Source organism: Heliangelus exortis, chromosome 14, assembly GCF_036169615.1.
Source record: "Heliangelus exortis chromosome 14, bHelExo1.hap1, whole genome shotgun sequence".
Taxonomy (NCBI): domain Eukaryota; kingdom Metazoa; phylum Chordata; class Aves; order Apodiformes; family Trochilidae; genus Heliangelus; species Heliangelus exortis.
The window spans coordinates 15,556,484-15,581,137 of record NC_092435.1 but is presented as its reverse complement, the minus strand read 5'-3'; the positions used below and the strand labels follow the sequence as shown (position 1 = coordinate 15,581,137).

Here is a 24,654-nt window from a genome sequence, read left to right as displayed (position 1 = left end):
TAGCCAGGTAGCACATGCTGTTCCCTAAGGTACCCTGAGCAGTAGCACTGAGGTCAGTATGAGTTAAAGAGAGACTTACAGACTTTTCTGAATGCCTGCCCTAAACAGAAGTTAAGATTCTGATCTCTAATTGAGTTGAAAGCCACTAAAAAAGGGCCTAATTTAGAAAGTCTTGTTCTGATTAAAACAAACCCAAACTGGCTCCAGAACTAAACTGGAGAGAAACATAATTAAATAGTCAGATTATATGGTTTCCATGATTACAAAAAAAATAAATAAGCTTGATTTTATGTCAAAAAAAAAAAAACCACCCCAAACAACAAAGCCACCTCAGAGAAAGCACCAGGACTGCTGACAGAATGAAGGTGAGCTGGCAGCCAAGGGGCTAAGGGAGGCTCTTCAGTTACCTGCAAAACCAAACTGTTCTTTGAAATGATACAGACTTGGAAAATCAGAGCAAAGGAAAGGTCAGGCATCAATAGAAACATATTTCAAAAGGCAAAGAAATTTGTATTTCACAGAGTACACTCCCTAAGGACCTTGCAAAAGATCACTGCTGTCATGTGAAGTCACTTGAGCTGAGGAAGCACTAAGGGGAGAGACATCAGTAAGCTGCATTTGACTCCCTGCTGCTCTCCCTGCCACTAAATCCCAAGCTGAACCAGCCTGAGGCAGGGGCTATAGTACCCATGGGGGGGATGGGTGGCTCAGGGTGGCCACACTGACCTACACAGCCTTCTTCCCCTCTTCCTACATCTTTTGTAGATGCTCCTTCCAGCCCAAGTGGAAGGGGCATGACCAGGAATAGTCCATATGCACGAGGATACCTCAGCTGTGTATTTGAGGAGGCTTTTGTATTGCTCTCATCTAAAGCAAACTTGGTTACTAAATATCAGACATTAAAGAAACATATAAGGGGCAAGGGCATGGCAACTCACCTGCCTTAGGGACACCAAGGCACTGAGATTTAATTTTATAGTAAACTACCACTTTGCATCTGCTGAGAAATTAATATTAAACTCAAAGCATTTCCACTAAGATTTTTCTCCATAAATTTGAACCTTGGGAGGGGTTTATAAGTGACACTTCTGAAAAGTATGGTGCAGTAGTGGAAAAATGTATTACATGGAATAAATCAGTAGATTAAAACCTCCACCTCTGTTTGTCCAGACAAACATCCTTTTCCATTAACCATAACACAGGAATCCTGTACCACAGACTTTGCAGCTGATTATGTAGAACTGCTTTTAAATATTACTTTTGGGGTTCTCTCTTTAACTAATGGGACATTCTTAAAATACCATCAAATTATCTCCCTTGCTTAATACATAATAACAACACTTTCTGAAATGAGCAGCTTCTTGTCCACAACTTATTTGCTGAAAGGTCAGGACTGGATCCACTAGGGATTTGTACTGGATAATGTTTCAGTGTGTTATACTCAATAATTGTCAAATGGCACAGCTGAATCTTGGGTAGGATTCTATAGTCCTCAGGCAAAATTCCTAATGCAGTCATGAGAATTTTTCTAGAGAAAAAACCAAGAGATTAAACTGCTGAAGGAACAGGATAATCTTATGAAGCCCTGCTGGCCAGGGCCAGAGAAACTGGTGATAGAACTGGCAGACTACTTGTGTAGGAATGGAAGGGCTATCAGGCCTCTGATACAACAACTGCAAAATCTTGCCTCTGGAAATCAAGTTTGGATTCAAAGGGGGAGAAGAGACCAGACACCTCAGAATAGTACTGAAGTAGCTCTAGAAGTGAAAATTACACTTAATCAAAATATAGTCTTAATATAGTCCTACTGCAATGTAAACTTATCTTCAGGTACATGGAGCAGTCCTTTCCTCATCCAAGGTCTTAAGGAACACAATGTTTCCTATGCACAGTGCTATCCAAAGTGAGAAACACAAAACTTAAAGTGTTCATGTAGCCACAGAAGAATTTTGACATCTTTACTCACAGGAAAAAACAGCATGAGCTGATAAAAATACCAGTGCTGTGGAGAAATCATATGCACAGCAAAGAGCTCCCAGGGACAGACAAGGCAGAAATGAGGCTCTGAGGTGAAGGGAAATTCTGGAATGATGGTACACACAGTGAAACCTTACTGACATTGCTTATTATTCCTCTGTTTAACCCTCTTTATTCCTTTGTGTGTGTGTGTGTGTTTTGTTTTGAGTCTGTTTTCCTTTTTTAGATGGTTTTGTACAATACCAAATGTCCCCAGTTTCAAAACCAGCTACAGACTGGAAAAAAGCTCGTGCTTGGGCTCCAGTCTGCATCCTGACATATTCTTCCTGTGCAGCTCTTGATGAGCCATTGAACTTCTCCATTCCATTTCTTCTTTAGAAAATTGCTACCCTACCTCAAAGGATCCTGTAGTTTATGATTTTCCTATGCATCCTCTCCCAGGATATTTGGATAGCCTGACTGCAGGGATATAAAAACTATGTTTAAACAAGAGGAACCTCTAAGCCATCTTAGAACAAAATTACTGCTCTGGAGATAGAAAATGATGATGAGAGAAGGAAAAGGCAATGCAGCAGCTACAATAGCAAATTTTCCCCAGTCAACATATATTAAACAGAATGACACTGATGGGCTTCAGGCTGCAGCTGACTTTTAATGGAACCTTTCCTGATTTGTACACTTCAGACTAAAAACAAGTGCAACAAAAAAGCCCTAACTCATTCAAAGAAGTCTATGCATTTAGAAACAGAGCTAACTGATCTGAGACATTTACATTTTAAAAGAATTATTTGAATTTACAGCTGTGGGATGGGGCAAGATCAGGCTCATTTTGCTCACTATTTTCACTTAGCATTCTGAATAAAACTTCCGGTTTAGTATCCAGGAGTCAGTTGCTTTGGAGCATGGTTTATGTTATTGTATGTATAAAACTGAAAAAAAATATAGTAAGGCAAAATTGGATGCTACAGAGCATGGTTGGTGGCTGTTAATACCCATTTCTTGTATTTTCTCATGTTGCTAAGGCAGACCTGCAGTGCTCAGGCCAAGCAGATGCAGAAATGTATCAAATTAGTATCTTAGGGCAAGGAACACAAGAAGATGTTTCACTATAAACTCAGGGAAACAAACTATATCCTTGACTATATTCTGCTCCCAGACATTGCTGAGGCACTTGATTCCTTTATGTCTCATATGAGGATCACCAGAGAAAATCTCTGGAACCAGTCATTAATCAAAGCATAGCACAGAGTTAGAATTTTTGAAATGGTGCCAAAAGCAGTTGTGGAAATTTGTAATGACAACTGATGAGAAACTCAGTGCCCAGAGGGAGGGAAGGGTTGTGGCCTTCTCCTGCTTCCATTTTTTTCTTTTGTTTTTCACTGATTGTGACAGAATCTCTATAGGGATCTCACTAAATCTTCCAGTCAGTCCTCTATAGAGAAAGAAATTAATTTAATAAGGAGTTTCTATTACACTGGCACCTTTCCTGTAGTTACACAGGTTGAGACTTCTCCATCCCAACAGCAGGTTGCCAGCTGAAGCAGAAAGCCAAAATATAGGGCAACAGTGTGGGTCTGGAACAGAGCAGGGTGGGATAAGCCACAATCAGAATGCACTTGTCAAGGGAGATGGGGATTAAAAATAGGTTTTAAACACAGAGAAAGCCCCACACAGTAGGACAGAAAGACAAAAGATAGAGCAAAGAGGAAAAATGAGTGAAGAGCTTCTGGGATGTAACAGCAATTGTCTGTGCTTTGATGGCCTTACCTAGAAAGGGAGAAATGTGTTGCAGGAAACCTGTGTGAATTCACTGTCAGGTACAGGAAGGGGCTTTACTTTTCAGGTGTCTGTCATAAAACATGATATTTTGCACATTTTTACACACTGCCTTGATAAACAGGGCCAGCCACAGATCTCTGTACTGCAACAAGGAAAAAGACAGTTGTCTGGCCATGACCAAGGCCATGAACCTCAGGCTGCCCAATCCTATCAAACTCAGATCCTTACTGTTGAAACAGGATCATGGCATAAAGCCTCATGCTGAGGGAAAGATGGAATTTCTCCACACATCTATTGAGAGGCACCAGAAGCATCAGTGTTGCACTCTGCAAAGGACAAATGTGTGCATACATCTTTGTTTCCATGCCAAAGGACCCATCTGTTCTCTGCTCAGAATTCTGTCATGCTTTTTTCTTTTTACTTTTGCCCCATGTTATATTTAAGTTTAAAAATACAGAAATATGCATTATCTCACAGATGTTATTTATGATCTGGGCTCTGAGCACTGATGAAATTCATCAAAGACAGAATGCAAAGAGAGAACAGTTCAGAATACTAAGTTTCCAATTGTTCAAGCTCAGGCACTGCTTTATTATGTTGCATTAGCAACCTCTTTGTAATGAGCAGAGACAAAAAAGAGGCTTTGAATTAACGACCTCGTTTGTGGGGAAAAAGATCCCATTTTTTAATGCATAGTTCATCTGCTAACACAGACACTGTTCTCTAATGACAGTCTTGTGCTGATGGATCACTAGCTGTGTACCATAGAGGATGAATTACCCACGAGCTGTCATTATTACTGCCTTTAGGTTTTATTAACTTCCTAACCTTAAAAAGGTGCCTACAGAGTCTACTGTATTGTCACTTGCTGTTTCAAAGACAGGAACAGAGGTTTGCAACAGGAGTTTTTAGGAGACTTCTTGAGCTCACCATGACATTTATGAGATAATAAATGATATGTATATGATAGATATGTAGAAGTGCTTACTGCCTTTTTGTCTGAGAGTGAATGCTACAACATGACTCATAATTATATGTGGGCTGTAATTTCTCATATTCTGCATTTCCTTTTGGTCAGCAGCAGTACTTCAGAAAATGCCTGATGGGACATAAATACAAATAAAATAGCTCCTAGAACAGTACTTAGGATCAGAACAGTCAGACCTGCAGACAGACCAAAAGACCTGATAATGGGCCTTTTTCTCTAAAACACCTAAAAAAAAGGAAGGTCACAGCTAGACACTCTCAGCTGCCCTGGTACATGTGCAACTTTAAAAGCCTATTTATTTTCCTAGGACAAATGCTAAACTCCTTAGCCCCACAGACCTTCCCCATGAGCATGAAACTACAGCAACTATTAGATATTTTATATTACATATATTCACATGTACACGGCATCCTCAAGATAAAATGCTCAGATACCACTAAAGAAGTATAGATTCATCACATGAAGCAGCCAGTCCTATCAGAATGATAAAGTGATCACACACTACTGTGGCTGGAGCACATTAGAGACTTTGTCCTCCCTATGATGCCATTGTTATTTGGCACACCTTGAAAAAATGATGTTCAAACAAAAGCACATTCTGAAGTAAGGGCAATATTCAGCTCTTTTCTCAGATGCACAATTGCTTTCCAAAGCAGCAGCTTCTCATAATCCAGTCTCAGGTGGCTTGAATGTAACCCAGTTATAGTACTGAAGCCTTTTCCCTTTTCAGTATCAGTACAAAGAAAACTGGGGACTAGCTCCTAGACCATGCTCTGGCAGCTTTAATACTGTCCTAAATAGGTTACTTTTGGCACTACTTGGGAAATTTAACTGGTGTCAAGCCAATGTACCCAGCTTTGTGCCAACTGCTTCTTGTTCCCTTCTAAATCAGGGAAGTAGCATTAAAAAAAGAAGTGCCAGGGAGCAAGCTGAGGGCTGGGGCTGAAGTATACTATGCCCTAGTGATCTGTGTAAGCACACATAGGGGACACTTACAGAGCAGAACAACCCAGAGTAGTCCTTAAGTTACTGTAATTTGTTCTGAGCAGTGTAGAGACACCAGTGTCTCCTCCAAGGCTGTGCCAAATACTGTGGCAATTCTTGATATTATGTCCATAAAGTCACCGTTTGCTGAAACTTCCTAAAGTGTTACATCACGTTTTCTCTCTTCCTTAAATTTTATCTGAAATCCTTGTCACTCTGTGGGACCACAAACAGCTTAAAAAGGGTACTCAGCATACACCCTACACAAGACTGAGTTATGCTGAAGAAAACTTTTTGCAGAAGAAAACTTCTAAAACAAATTTCCTTTTTTTTAGAACTGTGCAGTTTCCAAGACCTCTGCCCAACTGCTTTGAAATTTAGGAAGCAGGGCACTGCTATCTAATGTTGTCACTCCATGACAGGTATTACAGTTGAAAAGAACTTTTATGGTTATATTTTCTCTTCCACCTGTTATTGCAGAACTTTCAGCCATGCTGAACAATTAAGGGTTAACTGACATTGGGTGGAGGAGGGGGGGAAATCAGAGGTCAGCTCCTGTTCTGGTACCAGTGAACTCACAAGTTACTCCTTAAGCATGTGGTTTGATCCCAGGTTCTTCCTGCCAGCGATTTCTCACTTTAATCATACACCCACAGCAACCCAGATCTTTAAATTCAGCAATTCTTTCTCAGGTTTCAGCAAGTCATTGGCAGCCTGAGCTATTTTTGGGATATTTTCTCCACTGCAGATGCAGCTCAGGAAAACGCAGGGAGCATGCTAAAGACCTGCAGCTATTTGCCTTGTACAATTTGCTCATTTCTCTTTATTTCTCTGTTTTCCTGCACTCATCACTTAAAGGACAATCTCTCTTGCAAACAAAATCCCCGGAGCTTGATTAGAGGGACTGAAGGCTCCCAGACACGGATTGCCTGCCAGCCACAGCACGGTAAGGACATGGACACTTTTGGCTAGCCTTGCACTGCAGCTTTTTAAGCTTTGCTGAACGTTTATTTGTGTCCATCGCTTCCAAATCAACACTGCTGGCATGGCAGGCAGTCTCCAGCTCCTGGTCTCCATTTTCATTCCCTAAAATCCTCAGCACTTGTAAGTAACACATTTATACTCACCATCTCTTTGTGTGTTCTAGAATCGATGACTGACACTAATTTTGATCAGTTCCAGGGGTTTTGTTCCTTACAGTTTTAGCATTTTTTTTTGGAGATCTGTAATTTGTAAGCCTGATGAAAACTGTGGATATTTCTATTGCCTGCTCTTCCCTATTTTAGGCATATTGCTAGTTTTATTATTTAGCTCAGCACATAATTCAAATCGGGGAATGGTTTTATGTACAGTAGATAGAAACATTATAAAAAAAGAGCTGCTACTGCTGATTTACATCCACAGCTTGGTATAATACCTTTAAGCTGCCACATAGCAGTGTGCTGACACTACAAAGACATATGTACAGCATGAAAGGGATGCAGCAGACTGAGCTGGACTAAAAATGAAGGGGTTTTATCATGCAGTTCGTTTTCTATAGGCTCACAGAAATGCATCAAGTAAGCTTTGCAAGAATGGTGAGATTTCAGTCCTAGAGGACATATTATTTTCCATATTATTTTCTATTCTTGTAAGAATAGTTTAACATCCTCAGGGACATTTTACTTATGCGTACTACTGCAGGAAGATGAACACAGTACATGTCTAATGAATATGCAAACCAAATTTTGGGGAATTTCTGGTGTCAGAAGATGGGAAAAGGATTCTTTTGGTCCTTTCCTGAACTTAGAAAAACTAGAATTGCTTTCTGCTTTATCCCTTCATGTTCAGTAATACAATGACTGCAAACAGAGAACTCCCCTGGGGGCTTAATGTACACCATCCAAATATTTGACTGCAGCTCAGTGTTTCTTGTCCTAGGAAGAGAGGTTTTAGGAAGCCTGACTTTGCACTGGAGGTGAGGAGGCCCTCAGGTAGAAGAAGCAGTGAAAAGGTGCCTGTGTCTGCAGCCATAACAGGCAAGAGCAAACTGTACCCCTGTACCCCCATAACATTGCCTGTCAAATAGCTCAGGCATTACAGTCTGCAGCAGAAACCAAAGTTGGCAGAGCCTTTGAAACAGTAAATTAGGAACTTATTCAAACCTCACTTTTCACATTTGCAATACTGGGGATTTTTTATTTGTTTGTTTTCTATCTTGCAAATGTTTCTTGAGTGATTTATCAGACAGATTGGAGGGGTGGGGGGAAATGCTGCATGTACACGAGCAGACTGAGGGTCTTCAAAACTTAATTTTTAGTATGGGAAAAATTATTGTGTTGATATGCAAAGGCTTTTTAAAAAAAACACAACAAAACAACAAATAGACATCCAGGATATAATGACTTACAACTCAGACCAGTATGGGCAAGAAATGATAACTTATCAGTAGATTTAGGATCAATTTCAGCAAGCTGTATTTTTACTTCTGAAATCCTCCTATAAATTTTGAGACAATTTCTATGGTACTGCCTATGTTGCTTCTGAACATAAGACTGATCTCAGAGCCTGGCTCTTTATTCCTGCATCAGTTTCACTGAAGTCACTGATACAAAACGAGCTTAATGAGAAATATGAATCAATCCTTTAGTCCTTAGTTCCTTTTATACTCAATCCCAAATGCCAGCACTAGGCTTACTAGAAATATAGGAGACTTGACATATTTCCTTGTAGATAGAATTAAATTATTATAACTGGATGTGTTTTGCTAAAAGTTACCACAGAATTTGAGTTTTTACTGTTAAGAGAAGAACTGATAAATCATTAGACAAGTTACAAGGCACGCATGTAAATCCAAACTCAGTATTTTTCTCTCTCACACAAAACCCAGCTATTCTCAGAGCAAACAGAAGTTTACTGACAGAACATGTCTATGCAGAATTAAGTTTTTTGGGGATTCAGTGAGATAAAACTTAATACAGTCACACACGTGCACATGGTGCTTGTTTGGGGTCATTTTAGAAAATGTGCATACTAAATTGTGCCATTGCTAAAAATCCTTGTGCCATTGCTAAAAATCCTAAACAGAAAGACAATGCATGTTATTTCACAATATGTGTAGATATGAAGTGATCTGCATAATGAAAAAGCAGATGCCATCTAGGATATATTAACTTCTTATTTTTAAACCAAACTGTTGCATGCAGGAGCTCTCTGGAAGCTGAAAACCCTGTCTTTGTTAGAGAAGGAATATAGACTATGGGGATTAGCAGCTCTCCAGACCTTCCCAGCTGAGGATACACCCATGCTGTATTATCACACTCACTTTGCTCTGCCCCAGCCTCTTGCACAGCCTTTTCACAAAAAATCTTCAAGCTAGGATCAAGAGTAGCACCCAGCTCTGCTATCTGCATGAATCACTGCTGTTCCTGGTGTGTGATAAGGATCATACCTTTAGTATGGAGGCCCTGAAAACACAGAGGTGGCTCCTCATAGGTGCCCCTCCTCCAGAGGAAGCAGTGGAGTAGACCAGAGGCTGAGAGATACTATAAACAATAGATAGAAATCACCTCCTGATTATCCACTGCTGCTGCTCTTCAGATTCTCCTGACAGTACCCATTAACTCCACAGCTCCTTGTGCAGGCAACAGCATGTACCTTTTGTGTATAAACATTAAATCAGCCTCACACAAGACAGAGAAGAGTAACTGGCTCTGTAAATGTACTAATTTATAATTCAGCAGCAGCTCTAATGCCAGGCACTCCATAACTCATACTTGATGGTCCTTGTCTAGAGACAAGTATATATAAAGGGCTATTGGATATCAATAAGGGCAATGGCTAAAGTGGAACCTATGATGACTTCTCAGTAGAACTTGTTCTGAAGTCAAAACCACAATTGTTCCTTCACCTGAACAATCACAGATGGGACTCCCTCCACTTTTAAAGACATTCTCCAACCCACACTGAAGTTACAATAAATAAGTTACTGTGCATGAGCACAGCCCTGGTCAGTTTACCAGTCATGTTCTCTTCACCTACGTCTTTTGTTTGTTTCATTTGGTTTTTTTTAGTTTACTCTTTTCAATTTTAGCTTAACATTCAGTTTTAAAAGGGTTCAGTTGGTCCTGTATGATTCTAAATAGCTAAACTAGAAGCACCTTTTAGTCTCAGTGGTTCCACTGACATGCAGCAACTCACTGCACTGCAAAAACCTGGTCAGATGGATGAGTCTTTCATTAAAATTGAAAGAAAAGTTTTTTTCCTGGCTGACACTTTGCACCAGATTAATTCTATTAAATCCAGTTGGAGGACTGGGTTGAAAGAGTGAATAGTACAAGTGAATAGTAAAAGAATTCTTCACGGACTGGGTCTGAATTTTAATAGGAAGGGGCTCTGCAGCAAAAACCAGGAATACAGCTCCAGAAGGCCCCAGTCTTCTCCCAGGTGCCAGCAGAAGCAGGAGGATGCTCTGCAGCCCCTTTCTCTCTGATCCTCTCCATCTCTTCCCACACCAGTGAGGGCTGTCTGGAAAGGATGAGGCCCATGGGGCTGGGACAGCAGGGTGGGAGTGAGAGGAATGGAGATGTTGTCACACCTGGAACATCCTGGGGGGAGTGTGGGAAGGGACAGGTAGACAAGCAAAGTCCATCTGCTTCCACCCAACACTTTGCAAGGTGATACAGCTGATAAAAAGACAAATTCATGTACAGTGTGCCCTAAAGATAAAGACACTAGAGACAGTACAGCACTGCTGGCATCCCCTAAGTCTCCCCTGTGCAGAATATTATATTGTTCTTGTCACATTACAGACAGACCAATACATATCATAACAATGAGCCAGGAATATGAGTGCTATTTGTAAATATATAACCAGGGAAATTAATTAAGATGTATGACAATGATGGCCCAAGAACAAAGAGATATAAATTGAGCACAGCAACTAGAATTACGAGGATAGACTCAAGCACTGAGATGGGAGCAAGAATCCTGTCTCCTATTTACCAGAAGCACTGTAAGTTTTTGCAAGTTGCTGCAACACTATCATCACCCAGGACTGTTTCTAGGTCAGTGTGATACATGTTGATACAAGTGAGATAAGAATCAGTTTCTGGATGCAATGCTGGAGGGAATGGATAGGTGATATAATTTACTTTAGCAGATTTTACTGCTCTTGACATCACTTGTATCTCTGTACAAAGACAAAGATAACATCAGTCTTTCTGAGAAACACAAATGAAATTACACCTCTTTGAGTTAGGGAAGAATAAATGGAGCAAACTTGGTTCTGTTGAAATTCTGAAGAATTTAGGAAATCTGTGCTGAGGCTGCACAGGTTAGGGCATACTGAATGTATTTTAAGTGTAAACAAGTACCAAAAAGTTATTTTCATATTAAGATTTCCCCTCTTTTGCTAAAAAACCACATTGACCTGGTAGTCCAAGGCTGCCCTCACTGTGGAGGAAGGGAAGGACTGATACAGACCCTTACACCTCCTTTTTCTCCAAAAGAAAAGGAAACTGAATGCCACATGGATAAGAGACAGAGACTACACTACACATCTGGACTGATTTGTCTGACAACAGACCTCAAGCATCAAGGCTAAAATGTTTATCAGTCTCATAAGTCAGTTTCTATGTAGACTCTAGAGCTGCTGTACAGACTCCAGTCTGTTTGACTTGTGTACTTCAGAGATCTTTTCACAGGCTGTGGCATCAACAAGAGAAGCCTCTAAGTAGCTTTCAACATATGAAAAGTTCTGTTGCAATGAGCTTTTAGAAATGGCTGTTCTTTTCGAATTAACTTTCGAAAGATATCCTTGCAAAGTTTGTGACAGAAATTCCATCCCTAAAACTGGAATCAGTCACTACAAATTCCATAATATTCAAGTATTTGTATTACCTTGAGATTGTAAGGCAGTGAGCTCTCACAGCAGCAACAGGGAGTATGATATATCAAAAAGATCCATTTAAAGATGATGTGTCTGGGGCTACATAAAACACTGGCTACAAGAAACAGTTCCAAGTGCAGTCACTGGGTAATTTTACCTTACCTGCACTGAAAAGAAATAAATCTGCTGGAAGAAAAAAATAGATTTCTGGTATTTATCTAATCTGTTGACAAAAAAATAAGTAAAATTGTAGAAACAGGTAAGCTGGATATTTTTAAATGTTACCTACATAAAGAGTGACTTAGTTGAATCAATTATTTTCCTTAAAGCTAGTTTGGAAAACAAACCACTGTCATGGATGTTTCATGAATTTCAATTATTATGCTTTGCACTCTGAAAGACAGACAGATAAAATCCATGATACCATCTTTTGGCTTTCTAGAATGGGCTGTTATTAAATATAGCTGCAGCAGACTCCTTAACCTTCCCTGTCAAATCTGTCAAACTTTCCCTAATCTTGCTGATTCTGCAGGGACTTTTATTTTACTACAAATGATGATCAGGCCAGAAATAAGAAGGAGAACTATTTACAAAGACATCTAAAAATGGTATTTATTTCTGAAAATCCAAGCCTGAGTCACTAAGGCAAATCCCTGACAGCCAGGAACCACACACAGCAGATCCTAACTCTGACTTCTCCTCAGTACACAATATAATTTTTCCTTTGCCACCTTCTGTTAGTAACTGAAGTCACTAAGTTAGCTACAGCAAGAGAAAGTATACAAATTCCAATAATGCAAATAATCAATGCAGCAATGGCCTACTAAATGCAAACACTATTTTTAACAAGGATGATAAATGCAGGCAAAGCTTGGCTCTGCTTAACACTGTCTCATCTCTGCTGTGACTGTGTCTTTCTTGATGCCAGACACAGCATTCAGCTCCCAGCCCTCAAAATCTGAAAGTACAAAAGGGTTGAACCAAATAATTCTCCTGTGTGCAAAGCTAAAAAAAAAGTGGCTGGGAAGGAGGAAAGAGATTACAACCACAAAGTACAAGGATGCCTTCAGATAAGATACTAATCTAGTCATATTTATGTCTGATAATTTAACCATTTTAGAGTTAGATGAAAACAAATGATATTGCAGCCTTGCAGAGCTGGCTGACATCACACCCCCCAAAATTGAGTTCTTTCATGTAGTTTGTCTGTGCTGGTGTTATTAATAGCCACACTGCAATGGGAACTTCACCCTGGCTCAGCTTTGACTCACTGAAGGGCCTGGGGCATCACATAACCTCTGTCTCCAGTTCTCTATCTGCATAATGCATTTGTCTGTCTGGTGACTTTACAGAGTCATGGGGCAAATAAATGAGCCACTTCACAGAATTTTTAGATTCCCTTGTAAGCCCTGTGCACTTTTATAATATATTTCCTGACTTTTCACATAGACTTGCCTATTTCATGAAAGCAACCAAACTGTTTCAACAGAAAGAAGAACTAATTAAATTTTCCAAATTAAGCCTCCTAGGATTAGTACCTTGAAATAAAAGAATGGAACCACAGACACACAACAAAGGTTGTAGTCTCACAGCTTCAATTATCTTTATTTGGTGATGTTTTTCAAACAGCTCTTCACTGTTGAGGGGAAAGGGAAGAAAGAAGGAAGCTTAATTTCTCACCTGGCAAAAAAATAGCTGCTAACTTGTTTAGGAAAATCTGTGCTGCAAAATATGGTCTGGGCATACCAGATGGAAGAATCTGGCAGCAAATCTCCATTATTAAACTGGGAAAAGAGCTACATTAATTTGGAGTCTGTAGTGGGTGCAGGACAGACAGTCATATTCATTTGACTGCACCAGAGGATATAAACCCTCAGTGATTTGCTCAAAGGAGACTGAGTTAGTTATATTCTCAGTTAATTTTTTCCCGTTGTACACTGATACTATTCAGATTTTCTGGTCATCTCTAAATTAAAACTTCTCTGCTCCAACTTTGACCCTTCCTGTCTTGAAGGGAGAAAGGCCCTCCCAGCATGTCAGTTCCATTGATATGTAATATTCAGATGTTTGTTTCTTCTTAATGGGAGCAGAAGATAGATCCAAAAATAAAGGATAGCCATCTGACATTAGTGTAAAATGCAAACATGGAGAAAGCAAGCTCATAAATTATCAAAAGCTGAATAGTTCCACACTGATTATTGTATCAGTGGATGATAGGAGATCATCTCCATGCTGCAGCTTTACAAAGTCCAGACATCAGGCTGACTACTGCTGCCTCATTAGGTACAACTGATTGAGTCTTCCAAGGTGGTACTCTTTGGGTGCTTACTCATCCATCATTTTCTTATTTTTTCTTATGACTTGATTTACTCTCTGCTTGGACTAGGAGCCAGATCAAAAATTAACAGATAGTAATGAAAAGGAGTATTTCTAGTCCTGGGTTACATCAGATGTAGGCTGAGCAGTGTTGCCTTAACTGAGCAGTGAGTTGTTCCCCAAAGTGAGGCCCTCTCAGCTATCCCACCAGGAGCATGGATCTCCAGACAGCACAGTTCCCAGAGGGTGGTAAATGCTATTAAACTTCTAATTACATCACTACAGAACAGTCAGAAAAAATAATGTATTACCCAAAAGGGGTTGCATGTAGACATGAATGAATGTGTAGCACGTGCCTGGTGTTGGAAATGCCTTGTCCACTCCACAAGAAAAGAGGATTCAGAGCTGCAGTCTAACTCAGCTTGTGTCCTTATGGAACTTGGCAACAAGACAAGGGGAAAAAAATCTAAAGCTGATCTAATCACTAATGGTGACATAATTGTTATGACATAACTCTGAATTCATGATGTATCTAGTCTGACAATGCTATTTTAGGACAATAGTTCAAAAGAGGATGAAAAAAAACCAAGGTCTAATTCATTCCCAGTGTAAATTGGCAGCATTCCCACTGACTTCAGTGGGAGATTTACTTGTTCACCCCAGTTCTAATTTCAAGTCAGCATCCTTCCAATATTTAGGATTGAGTTGCACCAGCCTAAAGACTACTCACTCTTAAATCCAAAGGCAAGCATCTCCAGGGAGGTGGGGGAAAGCCATATTTTCATGTAAGTATCTGCATTTAGATGGAACATTTAGATTTACTGCTACTGAAGTAGCTTAGACACAAAGGCAAAAGTTCTTAAAAAAATACAAAGAGCAGAAAGAGCCAGTCTAAAATATCTATGTGACTCTTTTATATCCAGATAACCAGAAAGCAAGACTTGTAAGTTGCTTAATGGTTGAGTAAAAAAAAGTCTAACATACAATTTGATGGCAGTGGCTCTGAATGGCAGATGAAAGAAAAGGTACAAATCCTTAGCAAAAAGAGAATGAGAGGTAATGGAAAGTTTGAGTACATACAGCCCCCCACCATGATCCTGACAAGTAGACAGGTCTACCACAGAGGAAACCTGCTGTCATGTTAGGCTGAGGAAAGACTAGAAGGAGTCCTTGAAATAAAGAATAATGAAGAAGAAAGAACAGGCAGAGCTCTAGATAAAAGTGATCTGCTTGGGTTATGTAAGCAACAATAATAAATTCAAACATTTAGTCAGAAGGAAATATTTCTAATTTTTTTTGCTTTGCAGGAAATGAGATTTTGTTTTCACTGTGATACAACCAAATAAATTTCAAAACAGCAAAATTTCCTGAGGAAGGGAAAATCTGAGTTGTGCTATGCAAAATATTTTAGTCATGTCAGTGCATGAGTTGCAGTAAAACACAAAACCACATTGCACCTACTGCAACCCAAACTAACAGCAGTGAGGTAAGGCCCACAGCCAAAGCAAAACTATTGCATTGATCCTGGAGAAAACCCTTCCCAAGGGCTGGGCTATCTTTGTCAGTGCTGGGTTGATAAGGCAGCTTTAGATATTTTACTGTATTATCTGAGAGGTTTTGCCACAGAGTAGCTCTGTGAAGGGGACAATGGAGAGAGAACTGAGGCAGCCAAGTGGTCCATTATGTCTTCTCAGAAGACAAAACTGTGAATCATTTATGATCTGTTCAATAAGCAAAACCACTGGGTTTAGAGCTGAGCTATAAATACATTTTTTCATGTGGTTATTGATTTACTATTCAGTGATGGTTGGTTAAAAGATGAGTTTGCCCAAGATCTGTATCCAATACCATGAAAGGATAAGTGCCTAGGACTTGTGGATAGGGGCTGTTTATTGACTTTGATTTATTGCATAGAAATGGTGACCATACCTCAGGGACTCAGTCAGGTCAGGGTGTGCTGCTCAAAACTCTTACAGGACTGAAGTCCCTGAATAGGTCTTTTATGTATTAAAAAATAAGCAGCAGTGCAAGTTTTACAAAAACACAGGACTTGAACAGTGTTTTCTGAACTTCTGGGTTACTTTATATAATGATCACCTACATTTTCACCCACTGTTCCTTTGCATCAAGAAGAAAATAAAACCCCAGGGCTCCAATGCCTCAGTGGCACTGCAAGGTTCTGCCACTAGAGTGTGTCAAGGCATAGGAAGGACTGAAACTCTTCGGAAAGCTGCATGCAAACTGCAACCACAGCCCTGGACCAGGACAAGCAGCTTGGGTGTAACTGCTCAGCTGCTACAACTTGTCTGAAAGGTTATTCTCTTGAGAAAAGGCCTCACCCCATTATTTTGCTTGCACTGGGCATTGGGATTTTCACAGGAATCCTGAACAACACAGGCATCCAGAAACAGTCCAGACAGTTTTAAGATCCATTACACTGTTGCCTGTGTTTTCTCTTCAGTGTCAATGAAATACTCCTTCCAGGCTGACTCTGATGTAACACAATAACCCTGTTATTTTGTACAGCAAAGTCAGTGTATCCAGACAATATATGTGCAGCCCCCTGGTTCCCTCTCTGCTGGAGGTGTGCAGTTCAACAGCTGCAGTAAAATTTGGGGAAAAAAAAACCCAAAACCACATACCTATGCAAAAGCTGAAAATCTGCTGTTGTGCTGAGAATGGACTTGCTGTGCTGAATTTAAGAAATCAAATTGAAGAGCAACTATAAAAACCCCTCTCTTTGATAGTAAAAAAAAATAAATAAATCAGAACAGTTAAAATTAGAAATGCGTAGGCATAAAACATTGCCAGTATCAAACAGAGTATGTTGAAATGTACACATTTGGAAATGCTAAAAATCAGCTTCTGCCTCCATACTTCAGTGAATCAAGGCTTGGCCCCTTCTCCATCTGTAAAGCTGCACTGACTCTGCTCCCTTTCCTCTCTCCTTTTGCTCATTTTTGTCTCTTTGGATTGCAAACTCTCATTAGCTGTTTTCACTACAGATGACAGCTCTTACTATTACTTAGTTTTTCACTGTCCCTAGTGTCACCCTTTTGCTGAGGATTTTACCTACTAGACCAATCCTATTATCTATTTTCTAATATAAATTTTACATCTGTTTATAAAACAAAATGCCAACACCCAAACAACTGCCACAAGAGACAAGAATCCTGCACACAAATCTGTAGTGCCACACATGCTCAGGTGCTGTTCTGAATGAAAACACCTGGCACTGCATTTCATCATCCACTTCCTTTAGAAAAGGTCTGCCAAGCCTTTCTTGGAAACTGGATCAGCTTTCTAAGCTTGCAAAGGTCCACAGCACTGTAGTGACAAAGGTGACTGAGCAAAACACACTAAAACAGCTGTCAGCAAATGTCTTTTCATGAGTCACCTGAAAAGTACCAGAAGTGTCCCAGGAAGATTTTATGGAGCTGAGCAGGTGAAGTTTTCTCCCAGTTTGATAAACAGCCCAAAAAGTCAGAAAGAAGCAAGCAGAAACTTCGGTTCATATAGAGCTCACACAGAATAAAAAAGTCATTTCAATTTGAGGTAAACCTTAAATATTATATTTAATGAAAAAAAAAAAAAAAAAAAAAAAAAAAAAGCCATGTCATTAAAAAAAAATACTTTTAAAAAAAATCTAGACTAGTTTTGAATTGGAAAGTGGTATTTCAGTTTCATGAGATGAAAAAATGTCAAGTCTGTTAAAATATTTCCTTTAAAAAGTGAGAAAACGTTTTCATATTTTCCCCTACTATTTAACTTGGAATTCTTTGTCTAGGCAAACATGGTCCCAGTCCTTTCAAAGCTCTGTTATTCTACGAACTTGAAAATCATTCATAATTCTTGTCCTGCTTTACTGATAAATTCAAGCAATGTTTTGGGCCTCCAATCATCTTGGGAAAGGAAATACTCCAGAGTGTTTCTAAAATACCCTTCCCTTTCCTGCCACCGTGTCTCTGGTTGCTCTTCCTTGTGCAGAGGTTGCTCTGCCCTCCCCGTGGTAAAGTCCCTCATTAAACATTAGTTAGAATTAGAATGTGAAGACTAGAAAGTCAACCTGCTGCTTTTCTAAAGAGGGAAAAACACCCAGGAGAAGGTATTTAAATTATGTCCTGAGGCAGAATGAAGTTGATTTATGTCAGGGATTATTTTTATCTCTCCAGTCAGCTAGAAGTTATGCAGCAAAACTCTGCATAGGCACAGAAGTGCAAGCACTGGTTTGTACCAGGCTCTGACAGTGTTAGGAAAGAAAAGCAATTTAACAGCAGGAGGAGCTCTGCCCTTCTGCAGCCCTTCAAACACTTCCCTCGGGAATGCTTTCCCAGGCCAAGCACCCAGGAGCTGGAACTGCTCAGGTATAGGCACCAGAGGGGCCCGGCTCGGGCAGCCCAAACCAGACTTTGCTTGCAGTTTGCCAGAGGAAGGAGACTGTTGGGTTTGGCTCCTGCATTTACCTCTCCACACTCGTCCCTGTGTAATGATGGTGGAAAAATGGGATGGTTACAGCAGGATTCTGTGCTCTGTTCTTCACTCACAGCCTTAAATCTGTGCTGAGATCAGGATAGTTGAACCATGAACACCTTGGATCTTTCTCCCTCCTTTCTGGGCTCGGTCTGACAAGAAATAGTATATTCACCCCTCAATCCAAACCCCACAACCTTTTCCATTGTTTTCAAAAATCCTTGGGTAAAACCCCAACTAATTATCTCTGTGGAGTAATAATGGGAAAATAAAAACAAAGCTCCTTAACCGATAAATTACCTCTGTAAAAGGAATTGCTATTTCCTCAAGAATTTTTTCTTGGAAAAAAGGCATTGTATTTACTGAGTTCTTGACACGTATTAGGTTGCCTTAAAGAACATGATCTAAAACACTGAACCTCTGCATTTAATTTTCATGAATAGAGAAAGAAAGTTGGTAAAAAGCTGCTAAAAAAAAACAAACAAAAACACAACAGCAAAACCAACAAATGCTTCCAAGCAGCCTATTAAAATAAATTACTTGCATTTTAAAATTCTCTTGCAGGCTTTGAAATACAAAACATTGCACCACATCAACAGTGCTTGCAAGCAAGAACAAATTCATTATAAACTAACATCAAACTACATTTTTCTGTACCAATGGTGAACAAGCAGTGATGTGCAACATTTAAATGCATTTGTATGTTAATAAATGTAATGATGTATATAGCTGAATTTTAATCATCTGGTGAGCATAGTTGATAAATTACAGAGGAAAGGGAACTGATCAGATTCCCCTTAGCTTATCTGTTGGCTGTAAGTGCCATATTGTGCATTCCCTAGACCTGGGAAAGGACAACACTTTGGAAAAGGAAGGAGTTATATCCAGAGACCACCAAGTAACTTGAACTTTATGGTGAGGAATCTTTCCTCTTCTTTTAGATTTTCTAAGTAAAAATAGCACTTCTTTTAAGAGACCTCTCATCCTTCCAGAGACAAGTGAGAATCAGAGAACTATGTTATAAAGGAAAATATAATTATCAAAATAATAGCTAAAAAGAATTGTTCCTAGAGCAAGTCACACACTTCAATTTCTTCGAAATTTCAGCCAGCACATCTTCCCAAGAACTAAAATGTCATTTTACATTATTTAAACCAAGTGTAGAGATGCAGTGGATACATACATTTTCCTAAAGAACCTATCTCTGAGTTCTTGATATTCTGAATCAGAGCAACAAAAAGCACTGAGACATAAGATGGGGTAATGCAAAAATAAAAAATAAATTAAAATTCTGTAGCATGTTTTCTGTTTAGTATGCTGTATATCCACACTACACTCACAAGCTTTATTCCTTTCACACATATTACAGATTTAAGAAGTAGAAATATTGTTCTGCTAAATAAATTTTTTAAAATTTTGAGTCCTATATTATATTTCTTTATCTTTTTTCCTGTTATGAGAGGAACCTTGCATCATTTCTATGACATAATGACATCTAATAAGAGCAGATGAAATTTGCAGAGCATTTTGCAAGAAAGAGAACTGTTTTTTAATCTCCATTTTACCTAAACAAAGCTGATAATAACAAACCTTATGGTGAATAAATTATTACTAATTAGGCTTAATTTGGTTAGTGAGTACTACTGGAACACTTCAGTGGCAGACAAATGCAATTTGAGAGAGGTTTGTTCTCTAGCAGTAAAATAACAGGCTGAGGTCACTTTAAACAAATGTTTGAAATGCAGTGTGTTATTAGGATTTCAATCACTGCCAATTGCCTTTACTTACTATAATTACTGGTTCATAAGATTTAGAACAAACATGTTTTGCTCTCTGCTGCAAGACAACATCACGAATTGAGGTGATTCAGATTGAGATGCCTTAAAGTAAGCACATTCTGAAGCTGAGGCTTTAATCATAATATAAATTATTCAAAACTCCTCACAGCTGTACCTGCTTCCTTTAAAAAAAAAAATTATAAGAATTTTTCCCTTCCTCCTCAGAGGTGGCTGCTCCTCTGATTCTCTTAGTCAGAACTTCCCTGTTCCAAGTATTAATTCCTTTCCACCACTTCTCCTTTCCTAATTTTCCAAACAGAATCTTAGTGACCACAGTTGTCTGATTTTGTCAGAAGTATCTAAGTCAGATACTTTAGCTGTAAATTACATCTTTCTACAAGCTTCATAGGGTGGATTCCCTTTCTCCACAGAAGGGTGATGCAAGAGGCCACCCTGGTTTACTCAGCAAATTAAAAGCAAACACTGGAATTACTTATTGCAATCTAATGTGTTGGTAATGAACAGAAATCCACCTGTTCTTGTGATAATTTTTTCACAGTGATGTTGGTGGTGACCAGCAGTGGCCTTGCTGAGGGAAGTTGGGCCAGTGATGACCAGAGATGATTTGACTTTGACTGTAGTGACTTACCCAATGTTTTTAAAGCAGATTGTCTTATGATGTCCTAGCTTCTACGTGGTTATAGTAAAATAATGCCACCAGATTTTCATGAATAAAAAATACATACATTTTCCATTATCATCAGCTGGAGAGCTATCACAGCATTTCTCTTCTGGTGAATTTGTTTATAATAACCATTACCTCAAATGTTGTCAATCACAAATACATAGTAATGTTCAATGCTATGTAAACAATAACTGTCTTTCCAACAGATGTTAAATGTTTTAAAATACAAACTTCAAAAGTTTTATAAGAAATGCATTCATAATCAGCTTTGCAGGAAAAACAAACCAAAACAAAAACCAAACCAAAACCCAAACAAACCTCCAGACTTTTAATTTATCTTTCAGGGGGAAAATGTTGTATGTAAGAGAGTTGGCATGAAATCTATTACCTTCTTGGTCTTGGAATCTGTGAATGTATGAATACAGCAGTTCATACCATTCACTGCATACATCACAGACAGAAGAGGTTTCCTGCATTGTCCTCATGGGGCCCATAAGAATTGAAACTCCACATTAAGGCAATAATTGTAATCAAACTACATACTTCAGCCAACAATCCACAGGACTCAGGAAGGAGTCAGTTTCCCTCATGCACAATTACTTTTTATCTATCAGATTTCAGTTGGGGTATTTTTTACCCAATTCTAAAGCACCAGCTCAGCCCAAGTTGTCTGGACATACACCCAAATCTCTGCCCACCCAGATCAAGTCAGAAGTTCAATCAGATAGTGCCAACAGACTTTTGAAATTAAAAGCAATATAATTTAGCAGTGTATAAATCCTATTCATCTACTGGCAGCTAAGGCTCATTCAGTGATTCTTGTTCCAAAGCAGAAAGAAGTAATTTTATCTTCATTTAACAGTTCCACAAACTTTGGATAGCACAAGTGGGTTTTCTGATATTTGAATTTCTTTTTCCATAGTAGAGACACCTATATATGTAGGACTAGAAACATGTACTATTATGGTACAGAATTCTGTTTTGGTTAATATATTGCTAGACTTTATGACTGCACAGCATGGCCCTCACCCTCCACAATTCTGAGACTCTACCCTCTCCACTTCCCCCTACCCTGCACTTCTTGTGTTTACAGCCCTTTTTCTCAGGCACACAGCCTAAACTGGCCATGGTGTCCACCTCATGATGTATTTTATGAGTGAAATAAAAATATGTTCCCATTTGATACTACTTTTCCTCCTGATATCAACATGACAACACAGCTGAAGACAACATAGCTGTGTTAGAGCCTGAGCTGCTGCTAAGGAGAAGGGAACTTGGGGAAATATGATAGCAATGTGGATTTAAAATCTATATGCACACAAGGTCTTCCACACATCTGCCTCCCTCTGTACTGGGAGGAGTAGTGCAGAAGTCACAGATGGCATTGTTTCTCTATTCCTTGGATAACCAAGGAGGCCTAGCCATGGGGTCAGAATTCATACCAAAAACCCCAGACTCCTTTACTCCACCTCCATAAAGGTCAAGATCTTGGGGAGACAAGAATTCTGCATTTCTTTAGGTGCTGACAGCACTTAGAAAAATCTTGATATATTTCTGATCCCTTTTCTGTTTATGTCCTTGGTGCAAGTAATTCAAAGAACAGGATATTCCTTATCCTCCTTCTCCTCTGCAAGTCCTCTGTGTTGTTGTCTGAACTTTGTTCTTGGCATCTCTTCCTTCCTTCTCTGTCTGGCAGACAAGGCAACCTCTGGGACCCTTGTGCCACCACAGGGCAGAGGTTATGAGTCACAGAGGAGCTGTCTCCCACCAGGCTGTGAGCTGTATGCTAATGTGACAGCTTGGCAAGTATTTGACAATGTCACTTCCAGCCAAATAACTGTCCTGAATGGTATTTGTCATATAGGCAGCCACATATCTATCAACAAAAAAGCCCTACAAGATTCAACTCTAATATATATTTCAAATGAGATGCCCACAGGCACTTAGAACATGAGTACATGTCAGTAGCCATATGTGCTGTAATCCTCCTCTTTATACTTATACCCAGCATAATCCTTTCATGCACCATGGATCTAACCTGAATTTTCTGCTTTGGAATCAAGATTAATCTAAAAAAATCATAATTAATTCAAATGCATTAAATAGAATATGAATCTTCATTCCTTTGGCTACCTAACAGCTAAATAATGTGGCAAATGACCACATCATCAGCCTGCTCTTCACTTTCAGCTCTGTGCTGTGCTACCATTTCATTTCAGGTTCTTCAAAGCCCTGCAGCTGAACTACAGCCGGGTATTTAATGCAGAATTGTATCTTTGGGGGGAACATGTTATTTTTAAATGCTTAATAATTATGGATTCATTTGCCATTCTTTTTATAAGCAGGGGATCATAATGAACTCATCTGTTATTCATGTGAATGTCAAATGTGTTCCCACAGGAGTTTTATTCTAATTCACTATTAGTTAGTGGACTCATAAAATAAAATGCTATTCATTTTTCACTCTGAACATGAAATGTTTGGTAATTGTTCAAAGGGCAAATGTAATATTTTTTCTTTGGAAACTTTCAGTTCTGATTTAACCATGTAAAGAATTAAATTTAAAGTAGAGTAGAAACCACTAGAAGTAGGTTTGATAAGTTGTGAATCTTCCATTTAAAATGCAAGGATTGAGATTATCATGAGTTAATACTTCAAAATGTAGAAGTATTACACTATGAGCATACATGCTAGAACTACATGCATTTAAATTAATATGACAAAATGCACCCCAATATACAGAGCCTAATGACAGTTTTCATGCAGCTGTTCTATTGTAATAGAAAACTGAGAGGTGGGGTACTTACAGGTCACTGCAGGATGTGAATGTGATGACACTGGGCAGTGGGACTTTGACCTGTGAAAACAAACACAGCCTAAGCAATAAGAAACAGATCCAGACTTCATTTGTTGTCAAGTTTGGGTTTGGGTTTTTTTGGTTGGTTGGTTGGTTTGGGGTTTTTTCAGAGTTAAATACATGAGTTTTTTTATGAAATAATTTCTGAATTTCTTCTAAATCTCTAAACAGAATGTTAGCTGTAGGGACCATGGGATAACAGCCCTGAAACACTTCCTTAGATCTGACATGCTGTGCTAGGCTTCTCCTCAAATATGTCACAGCAACTCTCCCCATCCTGAAATGCTCTTTAGAAATGCTAACCAAAATGAATTAGTTATTAGAAAGGAATTTTCAAGGCAGATGGTAACTAATCCAGAATACCATTAGAGCCACTAGATTGATATTTTTCTAGTTTTACATTAAAATACACAAACAAAGGAGTTATTTTTTCCATTGAAATAACAGAAGGATATGATTTTAGTGCTAAAGATGATCTCTATAACTTTTTTCTGCATGGAAATGGTCATTTCCTCAAATCAAATGTACAGTGTTTACATTAAAATATGCTGCCCCTGTGCAATCTCTAGCACTCAGAAGGATATTATAATATTAACCAGGAAGAAACCATTGAGAAGAACAAGCATGCAAACCTAAGTTCAGATGCAAGTCTTGTTGATCACAGATATTTCTAGATGTTAAGGTTTGTAACTTCAGGTTTTATAACAGTTAGCAGAAAAACATAAATAGCAGTGCTTCCTGGAAGGTATTACTTCTTTCATAGTGGAAGAAATATATTTAATTTACTCTTTTTAAATACTTTTTACTTTAAAGAAAGGTCTATAACTGCTGTAATGTCAAGTAGGAGGAACAGAGTTACAGGGATAATGTTAAAATAGGAATATCAGAAATAGCAAATGAAAGGAAAAGTGCACAAGAGGGCTGACACTATGCCAAGAACTGGGTGAAACT

The 24,654-nt window shown here is 38.9% G+C and overlaps 1 protein-coding gene across 4 annotated transcripts in view; it reads right to left on the bottom strand.

Annotated features, from left to right (window-relative positions):
* The window catches only part of PAK3 (p21 (RAC1) activated kinase 3), a 243,675-nt gene that overhangs the window by 211,162 nt on the left and 7,859 nt on the right, over positions 1-24,654 (bottom strand). For all 4 annotated transcript variants that reach the window (XR_011728606.1, XR_011728607.1, XM_071757584.1 and 1 more), the window contains exon 3: positions 23,654-23,703. The gene's annotated coding sequence lies outside the window, so the exon portion shown is untranslated. The remainder of the gene's footprint in view (positions 1-23,653; positions 23,704-24,654) is intronic.